The following is a 23,800-nucleotide window of genomic DNA, read 5'->3' on the forward strand; positions in this document are numbered from 1 at the left end:
ATCTGAAATGTTAGTGTTTTTCTGATGAAGGCATCATGTAAATTGGGATATACATGAACTTGAGTGTAGTCATGCGTACACGGTGACTTGAACTGGGTCTGTCTCACCTATAAAGAGCCTCTGTGTGGCTGCTCTCCTCGTTTACGGCCATACCACTCTGAACACGCCCGATCTCTTCTGATCTCGGAAGCTAATCAGCGTCGGGCCAGGTTAGTACTTAGATGGGAGACCGCTTGGGAATACCCGGTGCCGTAAGCATTTTGGCCCTCTGAGCAGCAGGCCTCACCTGGTCCTCCTCCCTCATGTTACACTCCCTCTGTCAACACGCAATTTCCCTCGGGAGAATAAAGTTGTATCTTATCTTATCTTATATGAAAGCATACATTCAGAAAATGAGTATTGCACATGGGCATAATATGAGAAGATTGAATGCACATGAGAAGTGAAGTACACGAGCCACTGTGTGACGATGATGATGATGATGATGATGATGATGATGATGATGATGAAAGTGCGCAGCATCCAGGCAGAAATGCCATCAATGTGTGTAAATTTGGGGTAAATTGGGGAATATTGAAAATTTTCTAAAAATGTTGACCCGGGTCATCAATTTTTGAAACTGGAGAAAACTTTAAAAGCCAATATCTGTGACAAGGAAGGAGATAGAGAGCTAAAATTGCAGACGCAGCATCCAGGCAGAAATGCCATCAATGTGTGTAAATTTGGGGCAAATTGGGGAATATTGAAAATTTTCTAAAAATGTGGTCATCGATTTTTGAAACTGGAGATACTTCAAAAGCCCATATCTGTGACAAGGAAGGAGATAGAGAGCTAAAATTTCAGACGCAGCATCCAGGCAGAAATGCCATCAATGTGTGTAAATTGGGGCAAATTGGGGAATATTGAAAATTTTGGAAAAAAGTTGACACCCGGGTCATCGATTTTTGAAACTGGAGAAAACTTTAAAAGCCCATATCTGTGACAAGGAAGGAGATAGAGAGCTAAAATTTCAGATGCAGCATCCAGACAGAAATGCCATCAATTTGTGTAAATTTGGGGCAAATTGGGGAATATTGAAAATTTTCTAAAAATGTTGACCCGCGGGTCATCGATTCTTGAAACTAGAGAAAACTTGAAAAGCCCATATCTGTGAAAAGGAAGGAGATAGAGGCTTCTGTGTTCTTCTGATGAAGGCATCATGTAAATTGTGATATACATGAACTTGAGTGTAGTCATGTGTACACGGTGACTTGAACTGGGTCTGTCTCACCTATAAAGAGCCTCTGTGTGGCTGCGCTCCTCGTTTACGGCCATACCACTCTGAACACGGAAGTAAGAGGAGGTGTGTGTGAGCTCCAGGCGTGCGTGTATTTTGACTGATCCTGTGCGGCAATTTTGATTTTGAGTTTAAACTGTGGCGTTTCTTTAAGCCCAGATTTTTCGTTTCTTTGATAGCTCGGTTTTTGGAGCCACCCCCAGCAGTTTTGACTGTCTGGGGGACACTTTAAGTTATTTGTTTGTTTGGTTTGTGTTTTCCTGATGGAAAATAGTTTATACTGTGCTCCAAGTATGGTGAGAACCAGAGGAAAGGGAGCCAGAGTCGCTGCACCGGGCCCGGACCGGACGGCCGAGGCAAACGAGCCGATGGTGAAAGACGATCGGGCGTACAGGACCGTGGACGGTCAGAATATGACGGGAGAAATGGAGGACACACGTGCGGTGACAGCTCCTGACGTAGCCGAAAATGCGGAAGGAGGAAGAGGGCAGGAGAGAGAAATCATCAGAGAGGAGAGATACGGATTATTAAGGATAAAGCTGAAGAGTTTCAGCAAAATTTAACGCTCGCGCTGGAGCTGATTGGAGAAGATAAAGTGACCGCAATGGAGCTGATCCAGGCAATACAAGACACTTGTGGGAAAATCATCGCCTGCCGGTACACGGGCAGAAATAAATATGAGATCACAATGAATCACCCGAAGGGGAAAGAAAGACTATTGGACGGCATAAAAATTGGACAGACCGCGATCATATCCAAGGAGTTATGTAATGATGAGCTGGTGGTCTCGTTTCTGGGGCTGCCGGCGTATATCACGGACAGCGTCATTCTGGGCAAGCTGAACAGCTGGGGAGTGAGTGCAGTATCCCCGATCATCAGGAGAATGTGGCCGGGAACTAGAATTGCTGACGGAACAAGATACGTGAAAGTTAAATTCACGGAGACGGTCCAATCACTTCCATATTCGACCAAGTTTGAGACGGCTTTTGGAGCAGAGTTCTTCAGAGTTTTGCACGACAAACAGGTGAAAGTGTGCAGACAGTGCATACAGACTGGTCATATCCTGAGGGACTGTCCAGATTTCCTTTGTAGAAAATGTGGAGAGCAGGGGCACTATGCAAGGGAGTGCATGGGCAGAGGGAACAAATGCCAGAGCTGCAAAAAGGAGAGCAGCAGATGTGTTTGTGAGGACGTTGATCATGCTCCAGGGACGGGAGGAAAGCAACGTGAGGAGCAGGAAGAATCGAGAGAGAATATCTCTGAGAGGGAGGAGACCGAGAAGGATCGTGCGGAGGGGGAAGCGGAGAAAGGAAGAGACATACTGGAGTCGGACGGAGAGCAAGGAATGGAGGTGAGAGGATCGACAGCTGAGGTGCCGGGACATGGAGACGCAGCAGAGGGGCAGAGTGTGGATACATCGGAGAGAAAGGAGAGGAAGGTGAAAATTGTTCAACTTCAGCGGCCCCCAGAATCAGACTCAGAGATATGCTTGACGGGGTCTCAAGAGTCGGGGAACTCGGAGTCTGATATGGACCTCGGAAACAGCCAGGAGCTGGGGAAGAGAAGACTGCAATGGATGCTGAAGACAAGGGGATCAAAAAGAGGAAAAAGTAAGACGTGAACTGTAGCATAAAGATGATGGGCCTGATTTATCTCTATGTATTTACAATGTTAAAAATACTATCGCAAAACACAAACGGCTTAAGATGTATTAACAAGATGAGAGATGTTTTAAGGGTGGATACTTTTGACATCCTCTGTGTACAAGAGACTAGGTGGACAAGGGAGTGGAGAAGCTATCTGAGGGATACATGGGCTGGAAAAGTGTGGGCAAACAACGGTGTAAATGGACGAGCCGGAGTCGCTATTTTTGCGAAAGGAGATAAGATCCAAAATGTTAAGGAAATAGTGAAGGATGATGAGGGAAGGGTGATCGGTATTGAATTTATTTACAGGAATGTGCTTTACAAACTTTTGAATATTTATGCACCGAATGAGGACAACAAGCGTGGAATTTTCTTTGATCAACTAAAACCGCATTTGGGAGGGAACATTTGTGTAGTGGGGGATTTTAACTGTGCACTTACGAGGTTGGATATATCAAGCAACAATACATACAAAAGTGATATAAGTAGGAAATCGCTAAATGAGCTTTTTGACTATTTCAACCTGGTAGATCTGTGGAGGGTGCGCAATATGGGAGAAAGGGGCTTTTCCAGACGACAGACGGTTCTGGGGAAACTTAAACAGTCCAGGATTGACTTATGTCTATTAGCATCTGGGCTGGAAAAAAAGATTTCAAAATGCTGGTATGAGTTCACAGGGTTTAGCGATCATGCAAGGTTATGGGTGGAGCTGGGGGAGAAAGAGCACAAAGGTGGAGGGTTATGGTGTTTAAATAACAGTGTTTTGCTGGATGGAAAATATAGGGAGAAAGTTGAAAATCTACCGAAAGAAAGAAAAAGAGAACTGCAGGGTGAGGGTTGTATAAATATGGGGGAGTGGTGGGAGGAGGTGAAATTGCACATCAAAAAAGTGACAATAAACTATTGTAAAAATAAAATGGAGAAGGAAAGAAGGACTGAGTATAGTTTAAGAGACCAGATTAATAAAGAGCTGGAAAGGTCGATTGCAGAGGAAAACTTCAACAATCTAAAATATCTCATGCTGAGAAAACAATTAGATGAGCTTGAGAAGAAACGGAGCAGAGGGGCAGCTATCAGATCAAGGATGAAGGATATTTTAGAAGGGGAAAAGAATACAAGTTTCTTTTTAGGGCTTGAAAAAAGACAGCAAAAGAAAGCTCATCTGCAAAACCTGAAAAATGAAGAGGGTAAGACAATGGAGAAGACAGGGGAAATGCTGGAGGTGGCTCATAAACATTTTAAAAAACTTTTTTCAAAGATGGAGGTAAACTCTACAGACCACAGTGTTTTTGAAGGGATAGAAAAAAAATTAGGGGAAGAGGACAGAGCAGACTGTGATAAAAACATAACAGAGGAAGAATTGGAAAGAGCAATAAATGGTTTGAATAAGAACAAAAGTCCAGGGCTGGATGGGTTATCGGGGGAATTTTACATCACCTTTAAACAGGTGATAAAGCCAATTCTCCTGAGAATCTTTCAATGCATGGAGCGGGAGGGGAAAGCATCTGGGGACTTCTTCATGGGGCTAATCCGAGTGGTGTATAAGAATAAGGGTGACAAAGGGGATTTGGGGAATTATAGGCCAATTAGTCTGCTAAATACAGATTATAAAATACTGGCTAAAATCCTGGCAAACAGATTGAAGGAGGTGATAGGCACAGTGGTGAATCCCTGTCAGTGTTATGGTGTGGTAGGGAGAGACATTAGTGACATCATCTTATCGATCCAGGACATCTTTGACAAAATGAATCAGAAGGGAGGGCTGTACATAGGGGTTGATTTAGAGAAGGCGTTTGATAGGGTGGATCATGATTTTTTGTTTAAAACACTGGGAAAGATGGGTTTCGGGGAAGGTTTCACTAAATGGATTAGGTTAATATATAGGAATGCCATCAGTAGGGTGAAAATAAACGGGAGGTTAACTGAGAGCTTCGCTCTGGAGAGGTCAATCAGGCAAGGATGCCCGCTTTCAGCTATGTTATACTCCATAGCGGCAGAACCCTTGTCTGCCCTCATTAGGAGGGACCCAGGGATTTTGGGGATTGAAATGGAAGATAAAACGGACACGAAAATCTACCAGTACGCAGGTGACATAAGTATTACGGTTAGGGATGAGAGGAGTGTAGACAGGGTGCTGCAGCATGTAGAGTGCTATGAGAGGGCATCTGGGGCCAAAATCAATGCGGAAAAAACCGAGCTAATGGGCTTTGGTGATGGTTTCGATTGTGTAAATAAATGGAATTTTGTAAAGAGAAATGAAATGGTGAAGGTTTTGGGTGTATACGTAGGTAAGAATCGAGATGCAGCAACAAAACAAACGTGGGGTGAAATAGAGGGAAAAATCAAAATGCGATTGGATTTCTGGTCCGGGAGGAAATTGAATCTAAGGGGTAAAGTGATAGTAACTAACGCCCTCCTCCTGTCCAAGTGTCAGTATGCGCTAAGAGTCTGTGAAATGCCGGACAGGGTAATAGGAAAGCTGAATGACATGATGAGTGCTTTCATCTGGAATAAAAAACAGCATTTGATAGCCAGGAAGGTGCTCATCAATGGGCAGAAGGAGGGCGGTTTGAAATTGGTGGACCTGAAAAGTAAAAAGCTTAGTGCACGGATTCGACTGTTAGGGAAATTTATGGGAAACGCAAAGATTTACGCGTGGCAGAAGTGCCTCGACTCTTGCCTACAGGGGTGGGATAATAGAGGAGTGTTTAATCTATGTAGGGAAACGGAGCAAAGGGAAAGAGCACAGGTTAATGCATTTACAGGGGAAATACTTGAAGCGTGGAATATTTTACTGGGGGATTTAAAGTTTAGATGTGAGACTGCGGAGCAGGTGTTACACCAACCAGTTTTCAGAAATCCGGCAATAAGGTGTCAGGGGAAGGTATTTTCAGGGAGGTACTTGGAGGAACTAGGTTTAAATCAGGTGAAGCACTTTATCCAAAGAGGTGGTGGATTTCTGCAGGAGGAAGTAATCCAGGAGGTCAGGGGAAGATTAGGGAAAGTGAGACCAATAGAGATCAAAAGACTATGCCAGAGAATTTTAGAGGGGTTACCTCGTAGCTGGGTGGCGCTGGTGAAGGGGAGGAGGGCAGAGAAGGCTCTGGAGTTGGTCAGTTTCTCCCTCATCCAAGGAGGGAAAGAGCATGACATACGATCAGTTAACTCCAAGATACTATATAGAGTGTTTTTGGGAAAGGAAAAGAAGAAAGCGGCAGCTGAGGAAGTATGGCTAAGGCAGTTCCATGGGCTTCAGAGGGAGCACATTTGGTCAGATCTAAATGTGAAGTTCATTTCATCAGAGTGCTTTGATACAAATTTCAGGCTCAGACACAATAGAATATTTGTCAATTTGGTGCTAAACCAGATAAATAGACTCAACAGCAAGGTTTGTGATATATGTGAGGTGGAAGTGGAGACATTTAGGCACTTTATTTTTGAATGTAAGGAGTTAAAAGTGTTTTTTGAGAAACTGGACCAATGCTTTCAAAAATGTAGAGTCACAATCACGGAAAAGGAAAAATGGGAGAGGTTTTTTCTATTTGGGTATAAGGAAAGGAAAGCAGGGGTGAACAAATGGCTTATCAATTACATTCTGAGTTATGCCAAACATGTCATCAGACTTCGGAGAAACTATTCACATTTCGAGGACAAAAAAGTGAACATCTGGAGATTTTTCTGTAACTTTATGAAAAGGAATGTGAGTCTGCTGTGGGATGGTGGGGACAAGACTTTCAAACAAAAGGTGCTGGAAGATAACTGTCTATTTGTGTGTGGAAATCAGGGTGGGGTGCAAATGTCAATAGGTCAAGGGTGAGGGGTGATGGGTGAAGGAAAAAAAAAGAAAAAAAAAAAAGATGTGATGAATGGTGTTATGGATTGTTGGAAATAATTTGATTTGATTTGAAATGACTTGTATTTACTTGTGTAAAACGTATTTGTAAAAATATTTATTTTTTTGATAATAAAAGAAAAAAAAAAAAACACGCCTGATCTCGTCTGATCTCGGAAGCTAAGCAGCGTCGGGCCAGGTTTGTACTTGGATGAGAGACCGCCTAGGAATACCCGGTGCCGTAAGCATTTTGGCCCTCTGAGCAGCAGGCCTCACCTGGTCCTCCTCCCTCATGTTTCACTCCCTCTGTCAACACCCAATGTCCCTCGGGAGAATAAAAGTGTATCTTATCTTATCTTATATGAAAGCATACATTCAGAAAATGAGTATGGCACATGGGCATAATATGAGATGATTGAATGCACATGAGAAGTGAAGTACACGAGCCACTGTGTGACGATGATGATGATGATGATGATGATGATGATGATGAAAGTGAGCGTCAGAGATGTTAGTGGTCCCTCTTTATGTTCTATGTGATGATTATCAGTTTCATTAGGTAAGACTTTATTATCCAGAAATGTGTGTTTCTGATGAAGGCATCATGTAAATTGTGATATACATGAACTTGAGTGTAGTCATGTGTACACGGTGACTTGAACTGGGTCTGTCTCACCTATAAAGAGCCTCTGTGTGGCTGCTCTCCTCGTTTACGGCCATACCACTCTGAACACGCCCGATCTCGTCTGATCTCGGAAGCTAATCAGCGTCGGGCCAGGTTAGTACTTGGATGGGAGACCGCCTGGGAATACCCGGTGCCGTCAGCATTTTGGCCCTCTGACCAGCAGGCCTCACCTGGTCCTCCTCCCTCATGTTTCACTCCCTCTGTGAACACGCAATTTCCCTCGGGAGAATAAAGTTGTATCTTATCTTATCTGAAATGTTAGTGTTTTTCTGATGAAGGCATCATGTAAATTGGGATATACATGAACTTGAGTGTAGTCATGCGTACACGGTGACTTGAACTGGGTCTGTCTCACCTATAAAGAGCCTCTGTGTGGCTGCTCTCCTCGTTTACGGCCATACCACTCTGAACACGCCTGATCTCGTCTGATCTCGGAAGCTAAGCAGCGTCGGGCCAGGTTCGTACTTGGATAGGGGACCGCCTAGGAATACCAGGTGCCGTAAGCATTTTGGCCCTCTGAGCAGCAGGCCTCACCTGGTCCTCCTCCCTCATGTTTCACTCCCTCTGTCAACACCCAATGTCCCTCGGGAGAATAAAGTTGTATCTTATCTTATCTTATATGAAAGCATACATTCAGAAAATGAGTATGGCACATGGGCATAATATGAGATGATTGAATGCACATGAGAAGTGAAGTACACGAGCCACTGTGTGACGATGATGATGATGATGATGATGATGATGATGATGAAAGTGAGCGTCAGAGATGTTAGTGGTCCCTCTTTATGTTCTATGTGATGATTATCAGTTTCATTAGGTAAGACTTCATTATCCAGAAATGTGTGTTTCTGATGAAGGCATCATGTAAATTGTGATATACATGAACTTGAGTGTAGTCATGTGTACACGGTGACTTGAACTGGGTCTGTCTCACCTATAAAGAGCCTCTGTGTGGCTGCTCTCCTCGTTTACGGCCATACCACTCTGAACACGCCCGATCTCGTCTGATCTCGGAAGCTAAGCAGCGTCGGGCCAGGTTAGTACTTGGATGGGAGACCGCCTGGGAATACCCGGTGCAGTAAGCATTTTGGCCCCCTGAGCAGCAGGCCTCACCTGGTCCTCCTCCCTCATGTTTCACTCCCTCTGTGAACACGCAATTTCCCTCGGGAGAATAAAGTTGTATCGTATCTTATCTGAAATGTTAGTGTTTTTCTGATGAAGGCATCATGTAAATTGGGATATACATGAACTTGAGTGTAGTCATGTGTACACGGTGACTTGAACTGGGTCTGTCTCACCTATAAAGAGCCTCTGTGTGGCTGCTCTCCTCGTTTACGGCCATACCACTCTGAACACGCCTGATCTCGTCTGATCTCGGAAGCTAAGCAGCGTCGGGCCAGGTTCGTACTTGGATAGGGGACCGCCTAGGAATACCAGGTGCCGTAAGCATTTTGGCCCTCTGAGCAGCAGGCCTCACCTGGTCCTCCTCCCTCATGTTTCACTCCCTCTGTCAACACGCAATTTCCCTCGGGAGAATAAAGTTGTATCTTATCTTATCTGAAATGTAAGTGTTTTTCTGATGAAGGCATCATGTAAATTGGGATATACATGAACTTGAGTGTAGTCATGCGTACACGGTGACTTGAACTGGGTCTGTCTCACCTATAAAGAGCCTCTGTGTGGCTGCTCTCCTCGTTTACGGCCATACCACTCTGAACATGCCTGATCTCGTCTGATCTCGGAAGCTAAGCAGCGTCGGGCCAGGTTCGTACTTGGATGAGAGACCGCCTAGGAATACCAGGTGCCGTAAGCATTTTGGCCCTCTGAGCAGCAGGCCTCACCTGGTCCTCCTCCCTCATGTTTCACTCCCTCTCTCAACACCCAATGTCCCTCGGGAGAATAAAGTTGTATCTTATCTTATCTTATATGAAAGCATACATTCAGAAAATGAGTATGGCACATGGGCATAATATGAGATGATTGAATGCACATGAGAAGTGAAGTACACGAGCCACTGTGTGACGATGATGATGATGATGATGATGATGATGATGATGATGAAAGTGAGCGTCAGAGATGTTAGTGGTCCCTCTTTATGTTCTATGTGATGATTATCAGTTTCATTAGGTAAGACTTCATTATCCAGAAATGTGTGTTTCTGATGAAGGCATCATGTAAATTGTGATATACATGATCTTGAGTGTAGTCATGTGTACACGGTGACTTGAACTGGGTCTGTCTCACCTATAAAGAGCCTCTGTGTGGCTGCTCTCCTCGTTTACGGCCATACCACTCTGAACACGCCCGATCTCGTCTGATCTGGGAAGCTAAGCTGTGTCGGGCCAGGTTAGTACTTGGATGGGAGACCGCCTGGGAATACCCGGTGCCGTAAGCATTTTGGCCCTCTGAGCAGCAGGCCTCACCTGGTCTTCCTCCCTCATGTTTCACTCCCTCTGTCAACACGCAATTTCCCTCGGGAGAATAAAGTTGTATCTTATCTTATCTGAAATGTTAGTGTTCTTCTGATGAAGGCATCATGTAAATTGTGATATACATGAACTTGAGTGTAGTCATGTGTACACGGTGACTTGAACTGGGTCTGTCTCACCTATAAAGAGCCTCTGTGTGGCTGCTCTCATTGTTTACGGCCATACCACTCTGAACACGCCTGATCTCGTCTGATCTCGGAAGCTAAGCAGCGTCGGGCCAGGTTAGTACTTGGATGGGAGACCGCCTGGGAATACCCGGTGCCGTAAGCATTTTGGCCCTCTGAGCAGCAGGCCTCACCTGGTCCTCCTCCCTCATGTTTCACTCCCTCTGTGAACAACCAATGTCCCTCGGGAGAATAAAGTGAATCTTATCTTATCTTATATGAAAGCATACATTCAGAAAATGAGTATTGCACATGGGCATAATATGAGATGATTGAATGCACATGAGAAGTGAAGTACACGAGCCACTGTGTGACGATGATGATGATGATGATGATGATGATGATGATGATGATGATGAATAAAGTGAGCGTCAGAGATGTTAGTGGTCCCTCTTTATGTTCTATGTGATGATTATCAGTTTCATTAGGTAAGACTTCATTATCCAGAAATGTGTGTTTCTGATGAAGGCATCATGTAAATTGTGATATACATGAACTTGAGTGTAGTCATGTGTACACGGTGACTTGAACTGGGTCTGTCTCACCTATAAAGAGCCTCTGTGTGGCTGCTCTCCTCGTTTACGGCCATACCACTCTGAACACGCCCGATCTCGTCTGATCTGGGAAGCTAAGCGGTGTCGGGCCAGGTTAGTACTTGGATGGGAGACCGCCTGGGAATACCCGGTGCAGTAAGCATTTTGGCCCTCTGAGCAGCAGGCCTCACCTGGTCTTCCTCCCTCATGTTTCACTCCCTCTGTCAACACGCAATTTCCCTCGGGAGAATAAAGTTGTATCTTATCTTATCTGAAATGTTAGTGTTCTTCTGATGAAGGCATCATGTAAATTGTGATATACATGAACTTGAGTGTAGTCATGTGTACACGGTGACTTGAACTGGGTCTGTCTCACCTATAAAGAGCCTCTGTGTGGCTGCTCTCATTGTTTACGGCCATACCACTCTGAACACGCCTGATCTCGTCTGATCTCGGAAGCTAAGCAGCGTCGGGCCAGGTTAGTACTTGGATGGGAGACCGCCTGGGAATACCCGGTGCCGTAAGCATTTTGGCCCTCTGAGCAGCAGGCCTCACCTGGTCCTCCTCCCTCATGTTTCACTCCCTCTGTGAACAACCAATGTCCCTCGGCAGAATAAAGCGGTATCTTATCTTATCTTATATGAAAGCATACATTCAGAAATTGAGTATTGCACATGGGCATAATATGAGATGATTGAATGCACATGGGGAGTGAAGTACAGGAGCCACTGTGTGACGATGATGATGATGATGATGATGATGATGATGAGGATAAAAGTGAGCGTCAGAGATGTAAGTGGTCCCTCTGTATGTTCTATGTGATGATTATCAGTTTCATTAGGTAAGACTTTATTATCCAGAAATGTGTGTTTCTGATGAAGGCATCATGTAAATTGTGATATACATGAACTTGAGTGTAGTCATGTGTACACGGTGACTTGAACTGGGTCTGTCTCACCTATAAAGAGCCTCTGTGTGGCTGCTCTCCTCGTTTACGGCCATACCACTCTGAACACGCCCGATCTCGTCTGATCTCGGAAGCTAATCAGCGTCGGGCCAGGTTAGTACTTGGATGGGAGACCGCCTGGGAATACCCGGTGCCGTAAGCATTTTGGCCCTCTGACCAGCAGGCCTCACCATGGTCCTCCTCCCTCATGTTTCACTCCCTCTGTGAACACGCAATTTCCCTCGGGAGAATAAAGTTGTATCTTATCTTATCTTATATGAAAGCATACATTCAGAAAATGAGTATGGCACATGGGCATAATATGAGATGATTGAATGCACATGAGAAGTGAAGTACACGAGCCACTGTGTGACGATGATGATGATGATGATGATGATGATGATGATGAAAGTGAGCGTCAGAGATGTTAGTGGTCCCTCTTTATGTTCTATGTGATGATTATCAGTTTCATTAGGTAAGACTTCATTATCCAGAAATGTGTGTTTCTGATGAAGGCATCATGTAAATTGTGATATACATGAACTTGAGTGTAGTCATGTGTACACGGTGACTTGAACTGGGTCTGTCTCACCTATAAAGAGCCTCTGTGTGGCTGCTCTCCTCGTTTACGGCCATACCACTCTGAACACGCCCGATCTCGTCTGATCTCGGAAGCTAAGCAGCGTCGGGCCAGGTTAGCACTTGGATGGGAGACCGCCTGGGAATACCTGGTGCAGTAAGCATTTTGGCCCTCTGAGCAGCAGGCCTCACCTGGTCCTCCTCCCTCATGTTTCACTCCCTCTGAGAACACGCAATTTCCCTCGGGAGAATAAAGTTGTATCTTATCTTATCAGAAATGTTAGTGCTCTTCTGATGAAGGCATCATGTAAATTGTGATATACATGAACTTGAGTGTAGTCATGTGTACACGGTGACTTGAACTGGGTCTGTCTCACCTATAAAGAGCCTCTGTGTGGCTGCTCTCCTCGTTTACGGCCATACCACTCTGAACACGCCCGGTCTCGTCTGATCTCGGAAGCTAATCAGCGTCGGGCCAGGTTAGTACTTGGATGGGAGACCGCCTGGGAATACCCGGTGCCGTAAGCATTTTGGCCCTCTGAGCAGCAGGCCTCACCTGGTCCTCCTCCCTCATGTTTCACTCCCTCTGTCAACACGCAATTTCCCTCGGGAGAATAAAGTTGTATCTTATCTTATCTGAAATGTTAGTGTTCTTCTGATGAAGGCATCATGTAAATTGTGATATACATGAACTTGAGTGTAGTCATGCGTACACGGTGACTTGAACTGGGTCTGTCTCACCTATAAAGAGCCTCTGTGTGGCTGCTCTCCTCGTTTACGGCCATACCACTCTGAACACGCCTGATCTCGTCTGATCTCGGAAGCTAAGCAGCGTCGGGCCAGGTTAGTACTTGGATGGGAGACCGCCTGGGAATACCCGCTGCCGTAAGCATTTTGGCCCTCTGAGCAGCAGGCCTCACCTGGTCCTCCTCCCTCATGTTTCACTCCCTTTGTCAACAACCAATGTCCCTCGGGAGAATAAAGTTGTATCTTATCTTATCTTATATGAAAGCATACATTCAGAAAATGAGTATTGCACATGGGCATAATATGAGATGATTGAATGCACATGGGGAGTAAAGTACAGGAGCCACTGTGTGACGATGATGATGATGATGATGATGATGATGATGAGGATAAAAGTGAGCGTCAGAGATGTAAGTGGTCCCTCTGTATGTTCTATGTGATGATTATCAGTTTCATTAGGTAAGACTTTATTATCCAGAAATGTGTGTTTCTGATGAAGGCATCATGTAAATGGTGATATACATGAACTTGAGTGTAGTCATGTGTACACGGTGACTTGAACTGGGTCTGTCTCACCTATAAAGAGCCTCTGTGTGGCTGCTCTCCTCATTTACGGACATACCACTCTGAACACGCCCGATCTCGTCTGATCTCGGAAGCTAATCAGCGTCGGGCCAGGTTAGTACTTGGATGGGAGACAGCCTGGGAATACCCGGTGCAGTAAGCATTTTGGCCCTCTGAGCCGCAGGCATCACCTGGTCCTCCTCGTTTCACTCCCTCTGTGAACACGCAATTTCCCTCGGGAGAATAAAGTTGTATCTTATCTTATCAGAAATGTTAGTGTTCTTCTGATGAAGGCATCATGTAAATTGTGATATACATGAACTTGAGTGTAGTCATGTGTACACGGTGACTTGAACTGGGTCTGTCTCACCTATAAAGAGCCTCTGTGTGGCTGCGCTCCTCGTTTACGGCCATACCACTCTGAACACGGAAGTAAGAGGAGGTGTGTGTGAGCTCCAGGCGTGCGTGTATTTTGACTGATCCTGTGCGGCAATTTTGATTTTGAGTTTAAACTGTGGCGTTTCTTTAAGCCCAGATTTTTCGTTTCTTTGATAGCTCGGTTTTTGGAGCCACCCCCAGCAGTTTTGACTGTCTGGGGGACACTTTAAGTTATTTGTTTGTTTGGTTTGTGTTTTCCTGATGGAAAATAGTTTATACTGTGCTCCAAGTATGGTGAGAACCAGAGGAAAGGGAGCCAGAGTCGCTGCACCGGGCCCGGACCGGACGGCCGAGGCAAACGAGCCGATGGTGAAAGACGATCGGGCGTACAGGACCGTGGACGGTCAGAATATGACGGGAGAAATGGAGGACACACGTGCGGTGACAGCTCCTGACGTAGCCGAAAATGCGGAAGGAGGAAGAGGGCAGGAGAGAGAAATCATCAGAGAGGAAGAGATACGGATTATTAAGGATAAAGCTGAAGAGTTTCAGCAAAATTTAACGCTCGCGCTGGAGCTGATTGGAGAAGATAAAGTGACCGCAATGGAGCTGATCCAGGCAATACAAGACACTTCGCCTGCCGGTACACGGGCAGAAATAAATATGAGATCACAATGAATCACCCGAAGGGGAAAGAAAGACTATTGGACGGCATAAAAATTGGACAGACCGCGATCATGTCCAAGGAGTTATGTAATGATGAGCTGGTGGTCTCGTTTCTGGGGCTGCCGGCGTATATCACGGACAGCGTCATTCTGGGCAAGCTGAACAGCTGGGGAGTGAGTGCAGTATCCCCGATCATCAGGAGAATGTGGCCGGGAACTAGAATTGCTGACGGAACAAGATACGTGAAAGTTAAATTCACGGAGACGGTCCAATCACTTCCATATTCGACCAAGTTTGAGACGGCTTTTGGAGCAGAGTTCTTCAGAGTTTTGCACGACAAACAGGTGAAAGTGTGCAGACAGTGCATACAGACTGGTCATATCCTGAGGGACTGTCCAGATTTCCTTTGTAGAAAATGTGGAGAGCAGGGGCACTATGCAAGGGAGTGCATGGGCAGAGGGAACAAATGCCAGAGCTGCAAAAAGGAGAGCAGCAGATGTGTTTGTGAGGACGTTGATCATGCTCCAGGGACGGGAGGAAAGCAACGTGAGGAGCAGGAAGAATCGAGAGAGAATATCTCTGAGAGGGAGGAGACCGAGAAGGATCGTGCGGAGGGGGAAGCGGAGAAAGGAAGAGACATACTGGAGTCGGACGGAGAGCAAGGAATGGAGGTGAGAGGATCGACAGCTGAGGTGCCGGGACATGGAGACGCAGCAGAGGGGCAGAGTGTGGATACATCGGAGAGAAAGGAGAGGAAGGTGAAAATTGTTCAACTTCAGCGGCCCCCAGAATCAGACTCAGAGATATGCTTGACGGGGTCTCAAGAGTCGGGGAACTCGGAGTCTGATATGGACCTCGGAAACAGCCAGGAGCTGGGGAAGAGAAGACTGCAATGGATGCTGAAGACAAGGGGATCAAAAAGAGGAAAAAGTAAGACGTGAACTGTAGCATAAAGATGATGGGCCTGATTTATCTCTATGTATTTACAATGTTAAAAATACTATCGCAAAACACAAACGGCTTAAGATGTATTAACAAGATGAGAGATGTTTTAAGGGTGGATACTTTTGACATCCTCTGTGTACAAGAGACTAGGTGGACAAGGGAGTGGAGAAGCTATCTGAGGGATACATGGGCTGGAAAAGTGTGGGCAAACAACGGTGTAAATGGACGAGCCGGAGTCGCTATTTTTGCGAAAGGAGATAAGATCCAAAATGTTAAGGAAATAGTGAAGGATGATGAGGGAAGGGTGATCGGTATTGAATTTATTTACAGGAATGTGCTTTACAAACTTTTGAATATTTATGCATCGAATGAGGACAACAAGCGTGGAATTTTCTTTGATCAACTAAAACCGCATTTGGGAGGGAACATTTGTGTAGTGGGGGATTTTAACTGTGCACTTACGAGGTTGGATATATCAAGCAACAATACATACAAAAGTGATATAAGTAGGAAATCGCTAAATGAGCTTTTTGACTATTTCAACCTGGTAGATCTGTGGAGGGTGCGCAATATGGGAGAAAGGGGCTTTTCCAGACGACAGACGGTTCTGGGGCACTTAAACAGTCCAGGATTGACTTATGTCTATTAGCATCTGGGCTGGAAAAAAGATTTCAAAATGCTGGTATGAGTTCACAGGGTTTAGCGATCATGCAAGGTTATGGGTGGAGCTGGGGGAGAAAGAGCACAAAGGTGGAGGGTTATGGTGTTTAAATAACAGTGTTTTGCTGGATGGAAAATATAGGGAGAAAGTTGAAAATCTACTGAAAGAAAGAAAAAGAGAACTCGGGGGGGGTTGCATAAATATGGGGGAGTGGTGGGAGGAGGTGAAATTGCACATCAAAAAAGTGACAATAAACTATTGTAAAAATAAAATGGAGAAGGAAAGAAGGATGATGATGATGATGATGATGATGATGAAAGTGAGCGTCAGAGATGTTAGTGGTCCCTCTTTATGTTCTATGTGATGATTATCAGTTTCATTAGGTAAGACTTCATTATCCAGAAATGTGTGTTTCTGATGAAGGCATCATGTAAATTGTGATATACATGAACTTGAGTGTAGTCATGTGTACACGGTGACTTGAACTGGGTCTGTCTCACCTATAAAGAGCCTCTGTGTGGCTGCTCTCCTCGTTTACGGCCATACCACTCTGAACACGCCCGATCTCGTCTGATCTGGGAAGCTAAGCAGTGTCGGGCCAGGTTAGTACTTGGATGGGAGACCGCCTGGGAATACCCGGTGCCGTAAGCATTTTGGCCCTCTGAGCAGCAGGCCTCACCTGGTCTTCCTCCCTCATGTTTCACTCCCTCTGTCAACACGCAATTTCCCTCGGGAGAATAAAGTTGTATCTTATCTTATCTGAAATGTTAGTGTTCTTCTGATGAAGGCATCATGTAAATTGTGATATACATGAACTTGAGTGTAGTCATGTGTACACGGTGACTTGAACTGGGTCTGTCTCACCTATAAAGAGCCTCTGTGTGGCTGCTCTCATCGTTTACGGCCATACCACTCTGAACACGCCTGATCTCTTCTGATCTCGGAAGCTAAGCAGCGTCGGGCCAGGTTAGTACTTGGATGGGAGACCGCCTGGGAATACCCGGTGCCGTAAGCATTTTGGCCCTCTGAGCAGCAGGCCTCACCTGGTCCTCCTCCCTCATGTTTCACTCCCTCTGTGAACAACCAATGTCCCTTGGGAGAATAAAGTGGTATCTTATCTTATCTTATATGAAAGCATACATTCAGAAAATGAGTATTGCACATGGGCATAATATGAGATGATTGAATGCACATGGGGAGTGAAGTACAGGGGCCACTGTGTGACGATGATGATGATGATGATGATGAGGATAAAAGTGAGCGTCAGAGATGTAAGTGGTCCCTCTGTATGTTCTATGTGATGATTATCAGTTTCATTAGGTAAGACTTTATTATCCAGAAATGTGTGTTTCTGATGAAGGCATCATGTAAATTGTGATATACATGAACTTGAGTGTAGTCATGTGTACACGGTGACTTGAACTGGGTCTGTCTCACCTATAAAGAGCCTCTGTGTGGCTGCTCTCCTCGTTTACGGCCATACCACTCTGAACACGCCCGATCTCGTCTGATCTCGGAAGCTAATCAGCGTCGGGCCAGGTTAGTACTTGGATGGGAGACCGCCTGGGAGTACCCGGTGCCGTAAGCATTTTGGCCCTCTGACCAGCAGGCCTCACCTGGTCCTCCTCCCTCATGTTTCACTCCCTCTGTGAACACGCAATTTCCCTCGGGAGAATAAAGTTGTATCTTATCTTATCTGAAATGTTAGTGTTTTTCTGATGAAGGCATCATGTAAATTGGGATATACATGAACTTGAGTGTAGTCATGCGTACACGGTGACTTGAACTGGGTCTGTCTCACCTATAAAGAGCCTCTGTGTGGCTGCTCTCCTCGTTTACGGCCATACCACTCTGAACACGCCTGATCTCGTCTGATCTCGGAAGCTAAGCAGCGTCGGGCCAGGTTCGTACTTGGATAGGGGACCGCCTAGGAATACCAGGTGCCGTAAGCATTTTGGCCCTCTGAGCAGCAGGCCTCACCTGGTCCTCCTCCCTCATGTTTCACTCCCTCTGTCAACACCCAATGTCCCTCGGGAGAATAAAGTTGTATCTTATCTTATCTTATATGAAAGCATACATTCAGAAAATGAGTATGGCACATGGGCATAATATGAGATGATTGAATGCACATGAGAAGTGAAGTACACGAGCCACTGTGTGACGATGATGATGATGATGATGATGATGATGATGATGAAAGTGAGCGTCAGAGATGTTAGTGGTCCCTCTTTATGTTCTATGTGATGATTATCAGTTTCATTAGGTAAGACTTCATTATCCAGAAATGTGTGTTTCTGATGAAGGCATCATGTAAATTGTGATATACATGAACTTGAGTGTAGTCATGTGTACACGGTGACTTGAACTGGGTCTGTCTCACCTATAAAGAGCCTCTGTGTGGCTGCTCTCCTCGTTTACGGCCATACCACTCTGAACACGCCCGATCTCGTCTGATCTGGGAAGCTAAGCAGTGTCGGGCCAGGTTAGTACTTGGATGGGAGACCGCCTGGGAATACCCGGTGCCGTAAGCATTTTGGCCCTCTGAGCAGCAGGCCTCACCTGGTCTTCCTCCCTCATGTTTCACTCCCTCTGTCAACACGCAATTTCCCTCGGGAGAATAAAGTTGTATCTTATCTTATCTGAAATGTTAGTGTTCTTCTGATGAAGGCATCATGTAAATTGTGATATACATGAACTTGAGTGTAGTCATGTGTACACGGTGACTTGAACTGGGTCTGTCTCACCTATAAAGAGCCTCTGTGTGGCTGCTCTCATCGTTTACGGCCATACCACTCTGAACACGCCTGATCTCGTCTGATCTCGGAAGCTAAGCAGCGTCGGGCCAGGTTAGTACTTGGATGGGAGACCGCCTGGGAATACCCGGTGCCGTAAGCATTTTGGCCCTCTGAGCAGCAGGCCTCACCTGGTCCTCCTCCCTCATGTTTCACTCCCTCTGTGAACAACCAATGTCCCTCGGGAGAATAAAGTGGTATCTTATCTTATCTTATATGAAAGCATACATTCAGAAAATGAGTATTGCACATGGGCATAATATGAGATGATTGAATGCACATGGGGAGTGAAGTACAGGAGCCACTGTGTGACGATGATGATGATGATGATGATGATGATGATGAGGATAAAAGTGAGCGTCAGAGATGTAAGTGGTCCCTCTGTATGTTCTATGTGATGATTATCAGTTTCATTAGGTAAGACTTTATTATCCAGAAATGTGTGTTTCTGATGAAGGCATCATGTAAATTGTGATATACATGAACTTGAGTGTAGTCATGTGTACACGGTGACTTGAACTGGGTCTGTCTCACCTATAAAGAGCCTCTGTGTGGCTGCTCTCCTCGTTTACGGCCATACCACTCTGAACACGCCCGATCTCGTCTGATCTCGGAAGCTAATCAGCGTCGGGCCAGGTTAGTACTTGGATGGGAGACCGCCTGGGAATACCCGGTGCCGTAAGCATTTTGGCCCTCTGACCAGCAGGCCTCACCTGGTCCTCCTCCCTCATGTTTCACTCCCTCTGTGAACACGCAATTTCCCTCGGGAGAATAAAGTTGTATCTTATCTTATCTTATATGAAAGCATACATTCAGAAAATGAGTATGGCACATGGGCATAATATGAGATGATTGAATGCACATGAGAAGTGAAGTACACGAGCCACTGTGTGACGATGATGATGATGATGATGATGATGATGATGATGATGAAAGTGAGCGTCAGAGATGTTAGTGGTCCCTCTTTATGTTCTATGTGATGATTATCAGTTTCATTAGGTAAGACTTCATTATCCAGAAATGTGTGTTTCTGATGAAGGCATCATGTAAATTGTGATATACATGAACTTGAGTGTAGTCATGTGTACACGGTGACTTGAACTGGGTCTGTCTCACCTATAAAGAGCCTCTGTGTGGCTGCTCTCCTCGTTTAAGGCCGTACCACTCTGAACACGCACAATCTCGGATGCTAAGCAGCGTCGGGCCAGGTTAGTACTTGGATGGGAGACCGCCTGGGAATACCCGGTGCCGTAAGCATTTTGGCCCTCTGAGCAGCAGGCCTCACCTGGTCCTCCTCCCTCATGTTTCACTCCCTCTGTCAACACGCAATTTCCCTCGGGAGAATAAAGTTGTATCTTATCTTTTCTGAAATGTTAGTGTTCTTCTGATGAAGGCATCATGTAAATCGTGATATACATGAACTTGAGTGTAGTCATGTGTACACGGTGACTTGAACTGGGTCTGTCTCACCTATAAAGAGCCTCTGTGTGGCTGCTCTCCTCGTGTACGGCCATACCACTCTGAACACGCCCGATCTCGTCTGATCTCGGAAGCTAAGCAGCGTCGGGCCAGGTTAGCACTTGGATGGGAGACCGCCTGGGAATACCTGGTGCAGTAAGCATTTTGGCCCTCTGAGCAGCAGGCCTCACCTGGTCCTCCTCCCTCATGTTTCACTCCCTCTGAGAACACGCAATTTCCCTCGGGAGAATAAAGTTGTATCTTATCTTATCAGAAATGTTAGTGTTCTTCTGATGAAGGCATCATGTAAATTGTGATATACATGAACTTGAGTGTAGTCATGTGTACACGGTGACTTGAACTGGGTCTGTCTCACCTATAAAGAGCCTCTGTGTGGCTGCTCTCCTCGTTTACGGCCATACCACTCTGAACACGCCTGATCTCGTCTGATCTCGGAAGCTAAGCAGCGTCGGGCCAGGTTAGTACTTGGATGGGAGACCGCCTGGGAATACCCGCTGCCGTAAGCATTTTGGCCCTCTGAGCAGCAGGCCTCACCTGGTCCTCCTCCCTCATGTTTCACTCCCTTTGTCAACAACCAATGTCCCTCGGGAGAATAAAGTTGTATCTTATCTTATCTTATATGAAAGCATACATTCAGAAAATGAGTATTGCACATGGGCATAATATGAGATGATTGAATGCACATGGGGAGTAAAGTACAGGAGCCACTGTGTGACGATGATGATGATGATGATGATGATGATGATGAGGATAAAAGTGAGCGTCAGAGATGTAAGTGGTCCCTCTGTATGTTCTATGTGATGATTATCAGTTTCATTAGGTAAGACTTTATTATCCAGAAATGTGTGTTTCTGATGAAGGCATCATGTAAATTGTGATATACATGAACTTGAGTGTAGTCATGTGTACACGGTGACTTGAACTGGGTCTGTCTCACCTATAAAGAGCCTCTGTGTGGCTGCTCTCCTCGTTTACGGACATACCACTCTGAACACGCCCGATCTCGTCTGATCTCGGAAGCTAATCAGCGTCGGGCCAGGTTAGTACTTGGATGGGAGACAGCCTGGGAATACCTGGTGCAGTAAGCATTTTGGCCCTCTGAGCCGCAGGCCTCACCTGGTCCTCCTCGTTTCACTCCCTCTGTGAACACGCAATTTCCCTCGGGAGAATAAAGTTGTATCTTATCTTATCAGAAATGTTAGTGTTCTTCTGATGAAGGCATCATGTAAATTGTGATATACATGAACTTGAGTGTAGTCATGTGTACACGGTGACTTGAACTGGGTCTGTCTCACCTATAAAGAGCCTCTGTGTGGCTGCTCTCCTCGTTTACGGCCATACCACTCTGAACACGCCCGATCTCGTCTGATCTCGGAAGCTAATCAGCGTCGGGCCAGGTTAGTACTTGGATGGGAGACCGCCTGGGAATACCCGGTGCCGTAAGCATTTTGGCCCTCTGAGCAGCAGGCCTCACCTGGTCCTCCTCCCTCATGTTTCACTCCCTCTGTGAACACGCAATTTCCCTCGGGAGAATAAAGTTGTATCTTATCTTATCTGAAATGTTAGTGTTTTTCTGATGAAGGCATCATGTAAATTGGGATATACATGAACTTGAGTGTAGTCATGCGTACACGGTGACTTGAACTGGGTCTGTCTCACCTATAAAGAGCCTCTGTGTGGCTGCTCTCCTCGTTTACGGCCATACCACTCTGAACACGCCCGATCTCTTCTGATCTCGGAAGCTAATCAGCGTCGGGCCAGGTTAGTACTTAGATGGGAGACCGCTTGGGAATACCCGGTGCCGTAAGCATTTTGGCCCTCTGAGCAGCAGGCCTCACCTGGTCCTCCTCCCTCATGTTACACTCCCTCTGTCAACACGCAATTTCCCTCGGGAGAATAAAGTTGTATCTTATCTTATCTTATATGAAAGCATACATTCAGAAAATGAGTATTGCACATGGGCATAATATGAGATGATTGAATGCACATGAGGAGTGAAGTACACGAGCCACTGTGTGACGATGATGATGATGATGATGATGATGATGATGATGAAAGTGCGCAGCATCCAGGCAGAAATGCCATCAATGTGTGTTAATTTGGGGCAAATTGGGGAATATTGAAAATTTTCTAAAAATGTTGACCAGGGTCATCAATTTTTGAAACTGGAGAAAACTTGAAAAGCCCATACCTGTGACAAGGAAGGAGATAGAGAGCTACAATTTCAGACGCAGCATCCAGGCAGAAATGCCATCAATGTGTGTAAATTTGGGGCAAATTGGGGAATATTGAAAATTTTCTAAAAATGTTGACCAGGGTCATCAATTTTTGAAACTGGAGAAAACTTGAAAAACCCATATCTGTGACAAGGAAGGAGATAGAGAGCTACAATTTCAGACGCAGCATCCAGGCAGAAATGCCATCAATGTGTGTAAATTTGGGGCAAATTGGGGAATATTGAAAATTTTCTAAAAATGTTGACCAGGGTCATCAATTTTTGAAACTGGAGAAAACTTGAAAAGCCCATATCTGTGACAAGGAAGGAGATAGAGAGCTAAAATTTCAGACGCAGCATCCAGGCAGAAATGCCATCAATGTGTGTAAATTTGGGGCAAATTGGGGAATATTTAAAATTTTCTATCTGTGACAAGGAAGGAGATAGAGAGCTAACATTTCAGGCGCAGCATCCAGGCAGAAATGCCATCAATGTGTGTAAATTTGGGGCAAATTGGGGAATATTGAACATTTTCTAAAAATGTTGACCCGGGTCATCAATTTTTGAAACTGGAGAAAACTTGAAAAGCCCATATCTGTGACAAGGAAGGAGATAGAGAGCTACAATTTCAGACGCAGCATCCAGACAGAAATGCCATCAATTTGTGTAAATTTGGGACAAATTGGGGAATATTGAAAATTTTCTAAAAATGTTGACCCGCGGGTCATTGGATTCTTGTAACTAGAGAAAACTTGAAAAGCCGATATCTGTGACAAGGAAGGAGATAGAGAGCTACAATTTCAGACGCAGCATCCAGACAGAAATGCCATCAATTTGTGTAAATTTGGGACAAATTGGGGAATATTGAAAATTTTCTAAAAATGTTGACCCGCGGGTCATTGGATTCTTGTAACTAGAGAAAACTTGAAAAGCCGATATCTGTGACAAGGAAGGAGATAGAGAGCTACAATTTCAGACGCAGCATCCAGGCAGAAATGCCATCAATTTGTGTAAATTTGGGACAAATTGGGGAATATTGAAAATTTTCTAAAAATGTTGACCCGGGTCATCGATTTTTGAAACTGGAGAAAACTTGAAAAGCCCATATCTGTGACAAGGAAGGAGATAGAGAGCTAAAATTTCAGACGTTGCATCCAGACAGAAATGCCATCAATTTGTGTAAATTTGGGGCAAATAGGGGAA

The 23,800-nt window shown here is 45.3% G+C and overlaps 23 non-coding genes and 4 pseudogenes across 23 annotated transcripts; all 27 read left to right on the forward strand.

Annotated features, from left to right (window-relative positions):
* Window positions 1-139: 139 nt before the first annotated feature.
* On the forward strand, window positions 140-258 carry LOC142999757 (5S ribosomal RNA). Its single transcript, XR_012963430.1, has one exon. It is a non-coding gene; the product is annotated as a 5S ribosomal RNA (ribosomal RNA).
* Window positions 259-7,462: 7,204 nt separating this feature from the next.
* Window positions 7,463-7,581, forward strand: LOC142999747 (5S ribosomal RNA). Its single transcript, XR_012963421.1, has one exon. It is a non-coding gene; the product is annotated as a 5S ribosomal RNA (ribosomal RNA).
* Window positions 7,582-7,826: 245 nt separating this feature from the next.
* Window positions 7,827-7,945, forward strand: LOC142999869 (5S ribosomal RNA). Its single transcript, XR_012963539.1, has one exon. It is a non-coding gene; the product is annotated as a 5S ribosomal RNA (ribosomal RNA).
* Window positions 7,946-8,405: 460 nt separating this feature from the next.
* Window positions 8,406-8,524, forward strand: LOC142999710 (5S ribosomal RNA). Its single transcript, XR_012963384.1, has one exon. It is a non-coding gene; the product is annotated as a 5S ribosomal RNA (ribosomal RNA).
* A 245-nt stretch (window positions 8,525-8,769) lies between these two features.
* Window positions 8,770-8,888, forward strand: LOC142999871 (5S ribosomal RNA). The gene has a single exon (XR_012963541.1). It is a non-coding gene; the product is annotated as a 5S ribosomal RNA (ribosomal RNA).
* Window positions 8,889-9,133: 245 nt separating this feature from the next.
* Window positions 9,134-9,252, forward strand: LOC142999901 (5S ribosomal RNA; annotated as a pseudogene).
* A 463-nt stretch (window positions 9,253-9,715) lies between these two features.
* LOC142999818 (5S ribosomal RNA) lies at window positions 9,716-9,834 on the forward strand. The gene has a single exon (XR_012963489.1). It is a non-coding gene; the product is annotated as a 5S ribosomal RNA (ribosomal RNA).
* A 245-nt stretch (window positions 9,835-10,079) lies between these two features.
* LOC142999929 (5S ribosomal RNA) lies at window positions 10,080-10,198 on the forward strand. The gene has a single exon (XR_012963565.1). It is a non-coding gene; the product is annotated as a 5S ribosomal RNA (ribosomal RNA).
* Window positions 10,199-10,669: 471 nt separating this feature from the next.
* On the forward strand, window positions 10,670-10,788 carry LOC142999876 (5S ribosomal RNA). Its single transcript, XR_012963546.1, has one exon. It is a non-coding gene; the product is annotated as a 5S ribosomal RNA (ribosomal RNA).
* Window positions 10,789-11,033: 245 nt separating this feature from the next.
* Window positions 11,034-11,152, forward strand: LOC142999940 (5S ribosomal RNA). Its single transcript, XR_012963566.1, has one exon. It is a non-coding gene; the product is annotated as a 5S ribosomal RNA (ribosomal RNA).
* A 463-nt stretch (window positions 11,153-11,615) lies between these two features.
* On the forward strand, window positions 11,616-11,734 carry LOC142999665 (5S ribosomal RNA). Its single transcript, XR_012963342.1, has one exon. It is a non-coding gene; the product is annotated as a 5S ribosomal RNA (ribosomal RNA).
* A 461-nt stretch (window positions 11,735-12,195) lies between these two features.
* On the forward strand, window positions 12,196-12,314 carry LOC142999838 (5S ribosomal RNA). The gene has a single exon (XR_012963509.1). It is a non-coding gene; the product is annotated as a 5S ribosomal RNA (ribosomal RNA).
* A 245-nt stretch (window positions 12,315-12,559) lies between these two features.
* LOC142999724 (5S ribosomal RNA) lies at window positions 12,560-12,678 on the forward strand. The gene has a single exon (XR_012963398.1). It is a non-coding gene; the product is annotated as a 5S ribosomal RNA (ribosomal RNA).
* A 245-nt stretch (window positions 12,679-12,923) lies between these two features.
* On the forward strand, window positions 12,924-13,042 carry LOC142999815 (5S ribosomal RNA). Its single transcript, XR_012963486.1, has one exon. It is a non-coding gene; the product is annotated as a 5S ribosomal RNA (ribosomal RNA).
* Window positions 13,043-13,505: 463 nt separating this feature from the next.
* LOC142999961 (5S ribosomal RNA) lies at window positions 13,506-13,624 on the forward strand (annotated as a pseudogene).
* Window positions 13,625-16,643: 3,019 nt separating this feature from the next.
* On the forward strand, window positions 16,644-16,762 carry LOC142999745 (5S ribosomal RNA). The gene has a single exon (XR_012963419.1). It is a non-coding gene; the product is annotated as a 5S ribosomal RNA (ribosomal RNA).
* Window positions 16,763-17,007: 245 nt separating this feature from the next.
* Window positions 17,008-17,126, forward strand: LOC142999685 (5S ribosomal RNA). The gene has a single exon (XR_012963361.1). It is a non-coding gene; the product is annotated as a 5S ribosomal RNA (ribosomal RNA).
* Window positions 17,127-17,580: 454 nt separating this feature from the next.
* Window positions 17,581-17,699, forward strand: LOC142999698 (5S ribosomal RNA). Its single transcript, XR_012963372.1, has one exon. It is a non-coding gene; the product is annotated as a 5S ribosomal RNA (ribosomal RNA).
* Window positions 17,700-17,944: 245 nt separating this feature from the next.
* Window positions 17,945-18,063, forward strand: LOC142999872 (5S ribosomal RNA). Its single transcript, XR_012963542.1, has one exon. It is a non-coding gene; the product is annotated as a 5S ribosomal RNA (ribosomal RNA).
* A 460-nt stretch (window positions 18,064-18,523) lies between these two features.
* On the forward strand, window positions 18,524-18,642 carry LOC142999746 (5S ribosomal RNA). Its single transcript, XR_012963420.1, has one exon. It is a non-coding gene; the product is annotated as a 5S ribosomal RNA (ribosomal RNA).
* A 245-nt stretch (window positions 18,643-18,887) lies between these two features.
* On the forward strand, window positions 18,888-19,006 carry LOC142999952 (5S ribosomal RNA). Its single transcript, XR_012963567.1, has one exon. It is a non-coding gene; the product is annotated as a 5S ribosomal RNA (ribosomal RNA).
* Window positions 19,007-19,469: 463 nt separating this feature from the next.
* Window positions 19,470-19,588, forward strand: LOC142999666 (5S ribosomal RNA). The gene has a single exon (XR_012963343.1). It is a non-coding gene; the product is annotated as a 5S ribosomal RNA (ribosomal RNA).
* An 817-nt stretch (window positions 19,589-20,405) lies between these two features.
* On the forward strand, window positions 20,406-20,524 carry LOC142999891 (5S ribosomal RNA; annotated as a pseudogene).
* A 245-nt stretch (window positions 20,525-20,769) lies between these two features.
* On the forward strand, window positions 20,770-20,888 carry LOC142999816 (5S ribosomal RNA). The gene has a single exon (XR_012963487.1). It is a non-coding gene; the product is annotated as a 5S ribosomal RNA (ribosomal RNA).
* A 463-nt stretch (window positions 20,889-21,351) lies between these two features.
* Window positions 21,352-21,470, forward strand: LOC142999932 (5S ribosomal RNA; annotated as a pseudogene).
* Window positions 21,471-21,709: 239 nt separating this feature from the next.
* On the forward strand, window positions 21,710-21,828 carry LOC142999667 (5S ribosomal RNA). Its single transcript, XR_012963344.1, has one exon. It is a non-coding gene; the product is annotated as a 5S ribosomal RNA (ribosomal RNA).
* A 245-nt stretch (window positions 21,829-22,073) lies between these two features.
* LOC142999758 (5S ribosomal RNA) lies at window positions 22,074-22,192 on the forward strand. The gene has a single exon (XR_012963431.1). It is a non-coding gene; the product is annotated as a 5S ribosomal RNA (ribosomal RNA).
* Window positions 22,193-23,800: the final 1,608 nt, after the last annotated feature.

Source organism: Genypterus blacodes, unplaced genomic scaffold (assembly GCF_046128005.1).
Source record: "Genypterus blacodes isolate CSIRO-AG114 ecotype Tasmania unplaced genomic scaffold, CSIRO-AGI_Gbla_v1 ptg000044l_1, whole genome shotgun sequence".
In the NCBI taxonomy this organism is placed as follows: Eukaryota; Metazoa; Chordata; class Actinopteri; order Ophidiiformes; family Ophidiidae; genus Genypterus; species Genypterus blacodes.